This window comes from Aethalodelphis obliquidens, unplaced genomic scaffold (genome assembly GCF_003676395.1).
Source record: "Aethalodelphis obliquidens isolate GAN/ISIS:26980383/991018 unplaced genomic scaffold, ASM367639v1 scaffold11, whole genome shotgun sequence".
Taxonomy (NCBI): domain Eukaryota; kingdom Metazoa; phylum Chordata; class Mammalia; order Artiodactyla; family Delphinidae; genus Aethalodelphis; species Aethalodelphis obliquidens.
This window is the reverse complement of record NW_020837955.1, coordinates 17,879,616-17,891,462: the sequence shown is the minus strand read 5'-3', so window position 1 is coordinate 17,891,462 and position 11,847 is coordinate 17,879,616. Positions and strand designations below refer to the sequence as shown.

Below are 11,847 nucleotides of genomic sequence, written 5' to 3'. Positions count from 1 at the left end.
ACTGCAATAAACTTAGGGGTGCAGATATCTTTTTGTGTGTGTGTGTGATAACAGATCAATTTTAATTCTAGCACCTGAAGCTATTCAAGGGTATGCTTTAAAAACTTCATGGAACTGTTGTACACATTCAATAAAGTGACAACTGTGCAATACCACTTAGTATCTTAAAATCAGGAACATATTTTGCATTGTTTAAACACAATCCACAGAATTAAAAACAAAATCAGAAGTTATCCACAGTTATACTAATTGTCAATTAAACGTTTTACCACTTACTATTTGATATAACAGTCAATATCTAGTAGGGGATATTGGAAGTGATTTCAGATTCTCATCATGTTGTACTCTATTGGGAAGGTTTCTTGAGTAGCTATGTGACTGGCCAAAGGTGGGTACAGCCAGGACCAGAACAGCATGTAAGGCTTTACCACAGTTTCTGTAGTTTTGACTTTTTTTCCTTTGTCAGCTAAAAGTGCACAGTGAGAATTAAATACTTATATTTACATATACACAAGGTATGCTGTGAAAGCATATTTGCTTACAAACATATAAAAATACTTGTTAACTGGTTTGATAAGAAAATAATGTATAAAAGTATATAGCAAAACATTAATCATCTCTGACCCTGGAAAGATCAATTCCATATTTTATATTACAAACAAGAACAGTTTTAGTTTTTTTGAATCCCTTATAGAAATACTTGAAAAGGAAGACAGACAGGAATTATTTATTTTTACTCTCAACATGGCTGTGAAAAGGGTTAAATTAAAAAACCAAGAACACTAAAATGACTAAGTCCAGAATAAGTCCAAATATTTGGCCACATAGAATATTATCTTTAGGAATAATAGTAAAGGCTTTACACACAGTTTTTAACCTATAAATACAATAGGCATTTTGGTATTTTGGCCACTGGAAAACAAAGGCTATAGCATCGGTAAAGGTCTGAGATGTCTCACTTTTGTGGATTCAATTCAGTGTATTTAAGGTTGACTAAAGTTGACATCAAAATTTTTAGAGATAGGCAAAAATTCACATTTAAAAAAAACTCCCTGTGTTTCTATTTAGAGTAACAGTAGGAAATATGATTCCAGAAGTTATAAATTATTTCACAACCTATGACTTCAGTTTGGCAAACCTAAGTTTGGCTTAGGTTCCAAAACTGATTCATCCCTATTAAAAGTAAGTCCTTAAAAAAAGAATGTGTCTGTGTATATAGATATCCATTTTAAAGGAATCAGATAATCCTTGAAGCAGCCTTAGTGTTTCCTTTAAATCTGTCTTGAATGACCATTGGATTAGCTTCATGGAAAGGATTAGCCAGCTTCTTGGTCTAAGGCTACCGTGGTGATCATTTATCTAAGGCTAGAAAGGTACCAGCGTGATGTAAACTGTAAGGAGAGAGGGAGAAGATGAGGGCTTTTCCTGGAAATTGGTAGCTAAAATTCAAGGGATTCTTAGAAAATGACACAGTGGCCGCCTTTCTTGTCTTTTTCTTTCGTTGGTTCTGGTGAAGGAGGACATTCCTGCTCTTGAAATTTCCTTATAACTCGGACAAGCTTGCTCTATATTCATCCTAATCTGATGCCTCCATGTATGTTACCTTAAGCTACGGTGCTAACTGCTGTCCTTCCTGCATTACCTGTCTCTGATGATCCAGATCTGCTTTATTACCAATTAAAATCATTGGAAACTCATCACGATCCTTTACTCTGAGAATCTGTCTTTGAAACTTATAAATTTCGTCAAAACTGCCTCTGTGACTGAAAAGACCAACAGGAAACCCTCGCCAGTTCTCACATACTGTTCTTTCATAGCTCCAAACTCCTCTTGTCCCGCTGTATCCAGAATATCTAGCCGGGCTGCCCAGTCACCCATCCCACACTGCTTTGGGCAGGAATGCTCGACGGTTGGATCATAATCCATTACAAAATAGGACTGGATGAACCGGATGGTGAGCGCCGACTTGCCCCCGCCACCCCTGCCGACCACCACTAGCCGGTACGTCTCTTGGCCGGAGCCGTCCCGCCAGCCGGCGGTGGCCATGGGGACGCCGCCCGCCCTCGGCCCGGCTCCGGGGACCTGTGCGGCCGGCGGGCTGTGGGCGAGCGGCCGGGCGGGGGTCCCGGGGGCCGGGAGCTGCTGGAGGGCCGGTCCGGGCGGCAGCGCGGCACCCGGGCTGACCAGGTCCCGACCGAGACGCGGAGAAGCGAGGTGACCGCAGCGGCGACGGGCTGCAGCGGCCGGGGGCCTCACTCCTGTGCACATCTTCGCAGTGCCTGCCAAACGCAGCCTCCAGCGCCGCTACAAATGGCCCTCTCAGCAGATATCTTTTTGAGATAGTGATTTCATTTCCTTTGAATAAATACCTAAGAGTAGAATTACTGGATCATATGGTAGTCCTATTTTTAATTTTTTAAGAAACCGTCATAGAAGATGTCTTTCTTGACTGAGCGTTCCTCGAATTAACAAAGAAAGGAACAGAAAGATATTGGACGTTCAGGAAATATCTGTGGGTGAGCCCCTAACCCCCATGTGGCTGTAATGATGGCAGAAGATATTTGGTCACATAGTATCATAACATTAGTGAAGGCACAGTGGTGATGGAGAGAGCATGGGACCTGGAACAAGATGACTTGCTTCAAATGATGGTACAACCAGTTACTAGACACGTGCCTTTGACAAGATGTAGGTCAAGATACTTAAATCTCTGGAGGCCTTGATTTCCTTGTATTTCTTTTCTTTTTTTTTTTTTTTGCGCAGCTTGTGGGATCTTAGTTCCCTGACCAGGGATTGAACCCATGACCCCTGCAGTGGAAGCATGGAGTCTTAACCACTGGACTGCCAGGGAAGTCCCCCTTTTTAAAAAAAATTTTATTGGGGTATAGTTAATTTGCAATGTTGTGTTATCCTTGTATTTCAAATGAGGATAATGTCTGCCTTTGTGAGACTGGTGGAAAACAAATAAGGTACTTAGTACAGTGCCTGGCATATAGTGGACTTTCAATAAATATCAGTTGTCATTCCACATCATTTCCATAAATTTGGAAAATATTGAAATGTAAAGTTTAACACACCGGAAGCCCAAGGTCTGTTTGAAAACACCAGCATAATGCTTAGCAAGGATAAGAAAGATTAGCCCTCTAGAAAGGGTTGCCAAGGATTAAGAATGGCCATGCGATGATGATTTCATGCCTCAGCACACTCAGTTACCCTTGGCCTATCCAGACCCAGAGAATTACAAAGTCCTTCTAGTACTAGGGTGAGGTGATCTGAGTCAGTTCAACTTAAATGATAGGGATTTAGGCCGTACCAGCAGGCTTTGACCTGTATTTGCTATAGCAGAATTCCCTGGTGTCCCAGAATTTCCGGGGCATGGATCACTATTACAAGACCGGTGGGCCTGGACATATCCTGTTGTCCAATGCTGAGTGACAACTTGTCATTTAGTTTCCCCCATGTGGGACTGTCATTGGTCTAGAAGTACAGTGGTACATTTAAGTGCTATATCTTAGGATCAGGGAAAGGATTTTTAAGAAGAGCTATGCTTCAGTCAAGCACGGAAGTGCAGGCAGCACTAGCTGATGAAATCTGGGGCACCACCAGTGTAAGTGGCCCGAGAAAGGACACGTAGCACGTATTCATAAGGCATGAGTCTGAGTGCTGACTCTGCCTCTCGCCAGCTGAACGACCCTGAGCTAATCATATAAACTCTGAACTTCATGATTCATAGGAAACCGCTCATGGGTAAGGCGGAACAATCAGGCCATGGCTGACCGGCTATAGCAAGATATTGCATGGAAAAGCTCTTTGAAAACTATGCAATGTGGTACACAGGTAAGGGATTTTAATAATATTGATAATGATCTCTTTACACTATGGAGTGGTGGCAGCAGGACGTCTAGGGTTTTAAGTTCAGGCAGATTCTCAGGTCTGGGTGGAGGAGCTAGTCACAGAAATGAGGCATAGGCAGTGGTTCTCAAAGGTGAGCAGATTATTTCACAGCATGAAGGAAAAGGACAGTTGAGACAATGAGAGCTTGAGTATTCATACATTCAAACATTTATGAAGTCCTACTATGTGTCAGGCCCTAGGCCAACTGTTAAAGGGTTTGAAATAGAGAGACTCATCCTCTGCCTTCAAGGAGCAAAAGAGGTGGACATGTAAACCAACAGTGACATGTGGTGTGATGAATGTAATAGTGAAGGAGTGCTCTGGACCATGGCAAGATGTGAGGGGCAGAATGATCAGAGAGACCTGGGAACTGTTGCAGGTCCCAGAGGCAGGCAACCATTCACATCCGAGGAGGCCCGGAGTCAATGCCAGGGAAGCCTAAAGTTATTGCCGTTTGCTTGCTTGTTTGTTTTAACATCTCTGGCTTTCAGCCTGGAGGAGGCAGGGGTCGAAGGAGGCAGCAAGAGCCAGCTAAGACCTCAGACTATGGAAATGAAAGAGCTTTGCTGAGTCTGGAAGGGCAAGTATGAGAGGAAAATGTAATTTTAACTAATGCATCGTCCTTGTTTTAAAAAGTCCAATAGGACCACTGTTATTAACCACTATTAATAGTTTGGTGTATATAATTTCAGCCATTTTCTAGGCACATGTAGATATACATAAATTTAGATAAGAGGCCTTGGTTGGTTTATACTAGAAGGCGGTCTGTGTAAACAGAGATGAAATGTCCACCGAAGGTGGGAAGTGTAGGAGGCTTTCCCGAGGTGTTGATGGCTGATGGCAATAATCTCAGAATAGGAGGATCTCTTGATGTACTTTGTAGAAACTAACTCACACTTCAAAATATCTGCCAGGGGGCTTCCCTGGTGGCGCAGTGGTTGAGAGTCCGCCTGCCGATGCAGGGGACACAGGTTCGTGTCCCGGTCCGGGAAGATCCCACATGCTGCGGAGCGGCTGGGCCCGTGAGCCATGGACGCTGAGCCTGCGCGTCCGGAGCCTGTGCTCCGCAATGGGAGAGGCCACAACAGTGAGAGGCCCGCATACCGCAAAAAAAATATATATATATATCTGCCAGGAACTGCCAGCCTGCAGTGAAGGCAGGAATCAGGAGCAGTGCTTCTTGCTGGGTACTTCTGTATCCTGGCCTGACTCTCCCAGCATCTCCTTTCTTCTCTCTCGTCTCTTTCCGCAGCTCTGGTCCACTTTGCTTTCTTCTTACCTACCTCTGCCCACAGTATTTGACTCTTCTTTCCTTTTGACTTTTTTCTCTGGTCCACTGTCCATAGTCCTCCTGTCCCTGACACAGCTTCTTGAGATTTCTTTGAAAGGCTCTTTCTGATGGGAACTCCAGGGAAACATTGTTCACTTTTGGTTCTTGAGCCACAGGGAAGGTGTGTTTTGTTTTGTTTTTTTAACTGAAGTTGATTTACAATGTTGTGTTAATTTCTGCTGTACAGCAAAGTATTTCAGTTATGCATATATATATATATACATTCTTTTTAAAAATTCTTTTTCATTATGGTTTATCATAGGATACTGAATATAGTTGTCTGTGCTATACAGTAGGACCTTATTGTTTATCCATTCCATATATAACAGCTTACATCTGCTAACCCCAATCTCCCACTCCATCCTTACCAAACCCCCTCCGCCTTGGCAACCACCAGTCTGTTCTCTATGTCTGTGAGTCTGTTTCTGTTTCCTAGATAGGTTCGTTTGTGTCATATTTTAGATTCCACATATAAGTGATATCATATGGTATTTGTCTTTCTCTTTCTGACTTACTTCACTTAGCGATAATCTCTAGGTCCATCCATATTGCTGCAAATGGCATTATTTCATTCTTTTTTATGGCTGAGTAATATTCTTTTGTATATGTATACCACATCTTCTTTATCCATTCATCTGTTGGTGAATGTTGAGGTTGCTTCCATGTCTTGGCTATTGTGAATAATGCTGCTGTGAACATAGGGGTACATGTATCTTTTTGGATTAGAGTTTTGTCTGGATATATGCCCAGGAGTGGGACTGCTGTATCATATGACAATTCTATTTTTAGTTTTTTGAGGAACCTCCATACTGTTTTCCATAGTGGTTGTGATCTCGGCGAGACAGCAATGAGTGGTGCTGTGAAACGAAATCTTAATTCCCTGCCCAGGAATTGAACCTGGGTAGCCTGGATGAAAACTAGGAATCCTGGCCACCGGACCCCCTGGCTCTTGCCCCCAGTGCAAAATGCATTTCTCACAGAGGCAAACCTGTAAAAACAGGTACAAAGTTTATTATTAGAGACATAGCACAGCAACAAGTGGGAGAGTGCACAGAGAAACACTTTGTTTAGTTAAGATAGAAGCAAGGCAGAGATGCACACCTGTAGAGAAAGGGTGGGGCATCCTCCCTAATAAGGAGGAGTGCAGTAAAGAGGTGGTTAAGTCATTTCTATAGGTCAGTTCTTCTGGGTCTTTGTTTACCTTTGGCCAATTATCTGGTTGCTTTTTCCGCACCTGACCTGCCTTAGAAGCCTCCCCAACATGCGTGCGCAACTTTCTTCCAAGATGGATTACAGCCCAGAGGCCTATGGGATGGCCTTAGCATCACGTATTACGGGGTGGTGCCCCCTCCTTTTTGACCCCCAAGGAGACTTTCTGCGCATGTGCGATGTTTCCCTTGCCCCAAGGATGGGAAATGTATGACCTCTTGATCTTTTAACAGGGTGTAGTCCCACTCTGTCCCTGCCATAAAAATGTCCAACGTCTGGTTATTTACCTTATTTCTGTTGCTGGTTTTTATGAGGTGCAGATCTCGAAATATAGACAGGAGACCAGTCATAAATATGTAGTCCTGGGGCCCATTTGTCTCTTGCTTCAGGAAATGTAAACAGGGAGCTAGTAATGAATGTCTGGCCTGGAGCCCATCTTCTTCTTACCCCAGGAAGTGTGAACAGGAGACCAGTTGTAAATGTCTAGCCTGGAGCCCATCTATCTCCTGCCTCGGTTGTACCAACTTACCTAGGAAAAGTTTGATAATGTGTTTCAAGGAGTTCACGCCCTTCAGAGCGATAATGACATGGTCTCTATTTAAATGATTTAAAAATCAATCCATATATTAATTACTTAAATATGTCTTCCCTTTCTGTAGAACAATTTGAGAGCCTCCTTTTGTGTACTGAGTGAGCATGCCCTGTGGTAAAGGAGGTGATGCATTTATCTGCCATGTCTGAAGCTGTCTTCATACATTTTTCCTGGACTGCTTTAATTTTGCAATATCACATGAGCCAATCAATGATGGGCTACCCTTAACAGACCCTGTAACTCCAGAGAGAATCAATTCTTGGCATTGGATGAACATATGGTTTGGTTATGGTATTGATTATCCTACAGTCTTCATGGAATCATTGATGCATGCAGCTTGGATTGCAAAATTACAGGTGAAGTCCATGGCTTCTCTGTAGTGAAATCACTCATTACCAATTCTACTATACCTTAGTCACCTTTCTGTAATCTTTTGTAAGGATAGTGCGTGAAACGGTGGCATCATAATTGGGGTAACCCCGATATATGTGGTTTAGGTATGTCTTGCCTGGTTTCCCAGCTTTCCTGGGTCCACATTTTCAAGGACTCTAGCCATGGCACCCTTTAACATCAAGGGCTCTTCTCTTAATGCTTCCTCAGTTTTAGTATTAAATATCTCTTTGGTGTAGGTAGATATAGGCAGCAAAGTCTTTTTTAAAAAATTTATTTATTTTTGGCTGGGTGGGGTCTTCGTTGCTGCACGTGGGCTTTCTCTAGTTGTGGCAAGCGGGGGCTACTCTTTCTTGCAGTGCACGTGCTCCTCATTGCAGTGGCTTTTCTTGTTGCAGGGCATGGGCTCTAGGCTCGTGGGCCTCAGTGGTTGTGGCACGTGGGATCAGTAGTTGTGGTGCACGGGCTTAGTTGCTCCGCGGCATGTGGGATCTTCCCGGACCAAGGATAGAACCTGTGTCCCCTACGTTAGCAGGTGGATTCTTAACCACTGCGCCACCAGGGTAGTCCTAGGCAGCAAAGTCTTTAAACCTCAGGTCTATAGTACTCTCCATGGCCTTGGCTTTTTTCAAGATGATCAGTCTCTGGGAGATCTCAGGCAAAATCTTTCAAGGAAACACAGATAAGAGCAAGCACAATCTTACTCTATAACCTTCTAGGAGGATATGTGTAGAACCACTTCTGACTCATCAGCTAGTAAAAAAACCCATACTGAGGCAGGTCTCTTATGTTATACCCCAGTTGGCATCTTCTCTTGAAACAGTGTGCCCTTCTTAAAGACCAAAGCTATATATGTCATATATCTCTCCTGATATTGCTGAAGTTCATTCTATGTCTTGAGGTTTTTGGACAAGAACTATGCTATTTGGGGGGCAGTATTTTTTCTTTCCAGGATGGCCCTGAAGAAGACCATCCATCTTCCTCAGGGCCTTTGACCTCCTGGTTTAACTGCTGTCTTAATAAACTTTTCAAGTGGTTCTGAAACCATGTAACAATTTACAATCCATCAGCTAAGGTTATATTAAATCTATAAGAATCAATTGCTTTTGCTCGCTCTTGCATCTGCACTAAGAAATTGAACAGAACAGAGAAATTCCAGCAGCTGATCACAAGTGTATTCTTGTGGCCTGTTCCCTAGTCCCATCTTCAATCACGTAGGTATCTTATTTCAGTATTTCATCCCCTGAGAAAATCTGTTACGAAATTGATTCAGCATGGACACATATTTATAGGTCTTTCTTACCCCTGTCATAAGATCTCAGAGCTATCAGAAATTTTAGGGGGATCACTGGTCAGTCTTGGATTCGTTTTCCACTTCTCAGAATGATCACCTTCAGCCTGATTGGATTCCTTCAAAAGCAACTCATAACCCTTTGGCCGTGAATCTGATTTCCTAAGAAGAAACGGGCCATGTGTAGTCATAGGTTCTCTACAACTTTAATCCTCTCAACGTAAGTCCTAAAAGGCTTGATAACGCTTAGTTACCAAGGCAGCTGTGAGTGATAGAGTTCTCTCAGCTGTATTCTCTTAGATACACTGATGTGAAATCCCTCAGTGAACGCTCTGAAGACTTAACCCTTCCCTCATTTCCAGGTCCCAACTTTCTTCTGCCTGCTCTCCATCTTAAGAACCATAAGGCATTTGGAATCCAACTTTGGATGATCCAATAGCATTAATCAGAATGTGTCAGTGGAATGGCAAGCAAAGAAGAGAGTGAAGGGAGGAATTGCCCAAGAAGAACAATAAAATAATTTATTTTTTTAAAAAACGTTTTCATTTTGTATTTATTTGTTTGTTTATTTATTTATTTATTATTTATTTTGGCTGCACTGGGTCTTAGTTGTGGGATCTTTGTTGCAGCATGCATGCGGGATCTAGTTCTCTGATCAGGGATCAAACCCGGCCCCCCTGCATCAGGAGCGCGGAGTCTTACCCACTGGACCACCAGGGAAGTCCTGACAACAAAAGAATTTCTTAATAGGGGACATCGTACTAAGAAAAGGAAAAATGTTCTGTGTATCCAGTAAATGGTTTTAACCAAGAGGTCTGAGATTAGACTTGGCTTTTCTTAGGATAGGAATTTTGTGCTAACAGCTTGTTGACTTCAACTCTTTTTCCCTCTATGCTTATCCTAACTTTCTTAGAAAAGTTCCTTTTGCAAAGTACCCTTCTGATATGGATGTATTCATATGAATTGCTTCAGTTGGGATGTTGGTTTAGCTGCAATAACAGTGGCTTAAATAAGATAGAAGCTTGTTTCTCTATCATGTAACAAACTGAGGTATAAGAAGCCCTGGACTAATGTGGGGCTCCACAATCATGTGGGGCCCAGGCTCATTCTACCTTATTGCTTTGCCATCCTCAACATATGGCATCTGTCTCATGTTCCAGCTCCTGCTCTTATGTCCATGCTCTAGCCAACAGGAAGTAGGAAAATAGAAAGGGAAAGCATTTTCCTTCCTTTTAAGGACATAAGTCAGAGATGTACATGGGAACATGTCACTTCACTTGTATTCCATTGGCCAAAATTTATTCAAATGTCACTATACCTAGCTGCAAGGCAAGTTGGATAATGTGATGTTTAGTTGGGCAGCCATGTGCCCCTAGATAAAATTATATTATTATGCAAGAAGGAGAGGAAAGCTATTGGGGAATAACTAGCAGTTTGTGCCAGGTAGGGGAAGAGTAAATCGTGCCCATAGTTTGGCATGGGAGCAGTAACAGCTAACGGAACCTGGAGAAATCAAGGAACTTATAACCTCCCTGACATAAATCATAATGGAAGCTGATGAGATATGGTTCTTTTCCATCAGGAATGAGTACTAAAGTGTTTAGCTAAGCTATTGTGAAACTATCATCAGAGGCTGTTGGGGAGGCATTAAGAAGGGTGAGTTCAGGGCACTGTATTTTATTTCACAAGATAGTAGACTCACCCTGTAGGGATAATCATAGACCTTATTTCCCTCCAAATTATTTACATGACCAAAGCCAAACAGGATCCAGTGTCCTAATAAATAGGTAAAGATATTTCAGAGAGCTTCTCAGCAAGCCAGGTGATAAGAGAGGCTCAGGAAAAGACCATCAGAGGAGCTGTTGGTTAAATATATAGAATTGGTAAAGCCCAAGGAACTTCCAACTCTTCAACAGTTGGAGGACTGTTATCACAGTGGAAGTTCTATCCACATAATGACTGCCAGGGCTGGGATTGGGGTGAAAGAGACCTCCATTTTTCTAGAGAAGCATCCTCAATGCTTTTCCTCAGAGCTAGCCAGTTAGCAGTTGGCTTTTGCGTGTCAAACACTTGAAGGCACAGAGTTTCCAACAGAGGAGTAGTGTAGACACATAAAGGAATTATACACTTGCTGGCAGAAGCACCCCAGCTCTTCAAGGTTCTTTGTCAATTAGTTGAGAGAAGGGATCTCGTTCCTGCTCAGAAAGAGTGCTGTTAGAAAAGGATGGCTATGTTCCCTTAAATAGTAATTAGGGACAGGGAAGGAGCTCAGTAGCATGATGATAACCTGTATGGCAATCACCCGGGAAAGGAGAGGCACAAAGCAACTGCTGACTTCTTATTGCTCTGATCTGGGAAGGTCTTCCAGCACTTCAAAAAAGAGGACAAGAATATTTGGTCTCTACTATAAATATTGGAATGGATAAAATCAAATTATTATTCAAGCTCACAATGATGATGATTAATAATAATTATTACAGTCACACTTAGTTAATTACAATATACTTATGCCCCACCTATGTCCGAAAGGAATCTGAGCCACTTACATTAAAAAGCACAAATACAGGGACCCAGTGGTTAAGACTCCTCGCTCCCAATGCAGGGCCTTGTCTGGGAACTAGATCCCTCATGCCATGACTGAAAAAAAAAAAAGATCCCGCATGCCGCAACTAAGACCCAGAGCAGCCAAATAAATAAATAAATAAATAAATAAATGTTTTTAAAACACAGATACAATAAAATATAACCCTTTAGAATTGTGATAAAAAGACTTAACAAAAGACTGGGAAGAGATAGGGGAGGAAGATAACTTAAGATAAACAAATGCACTGCAAGTGAGAACAAAGCCTGAGGTTCCTGGAAACCAAAGCAAAGAAGAAAACACAAATAGATTGAGTAGTTCTCATTGTGAGTAAGAAAGAGCACACCAGTTAATAAGAAGATGCTAACTCTGGGAAGAATTGGCTTTGTTGGATTTTATGTAAGAAACATGGAATATCATAATGGATAAAAGCAATGTTAAAGATTGGAGCTACTTTTCTTTTGACTGTGTTTTATATCTGCCTCCCTTAAAATCTGTATAATATCCTTACTCTATAAAGGCAATTTTTAGGAGTAGGGATATATATTTACATACGTATA

The 11,847-nt window shown here is 42.2% G+C and overlaps 1 protein-coding gene and 1 pseudogene across 1 annotated transcript in view; one reads left to right on the top strand and one right to left on the bottom strand.

The window, feature by feature from the left end:
- PKD2L1 (polycystin 2 like 1, transient receptor potential cation channel) overlaps positions 1-11,847 on the top strand; it is a 36,307-nt gene that overhangs the window by 10,170 nt on the left and 14,290 nt on the right.
- Positions 1,443-2,061, bottom strand: LOC113623313 (ras-related protein R-Ras2 pseudogene; annotated as a pseudogene).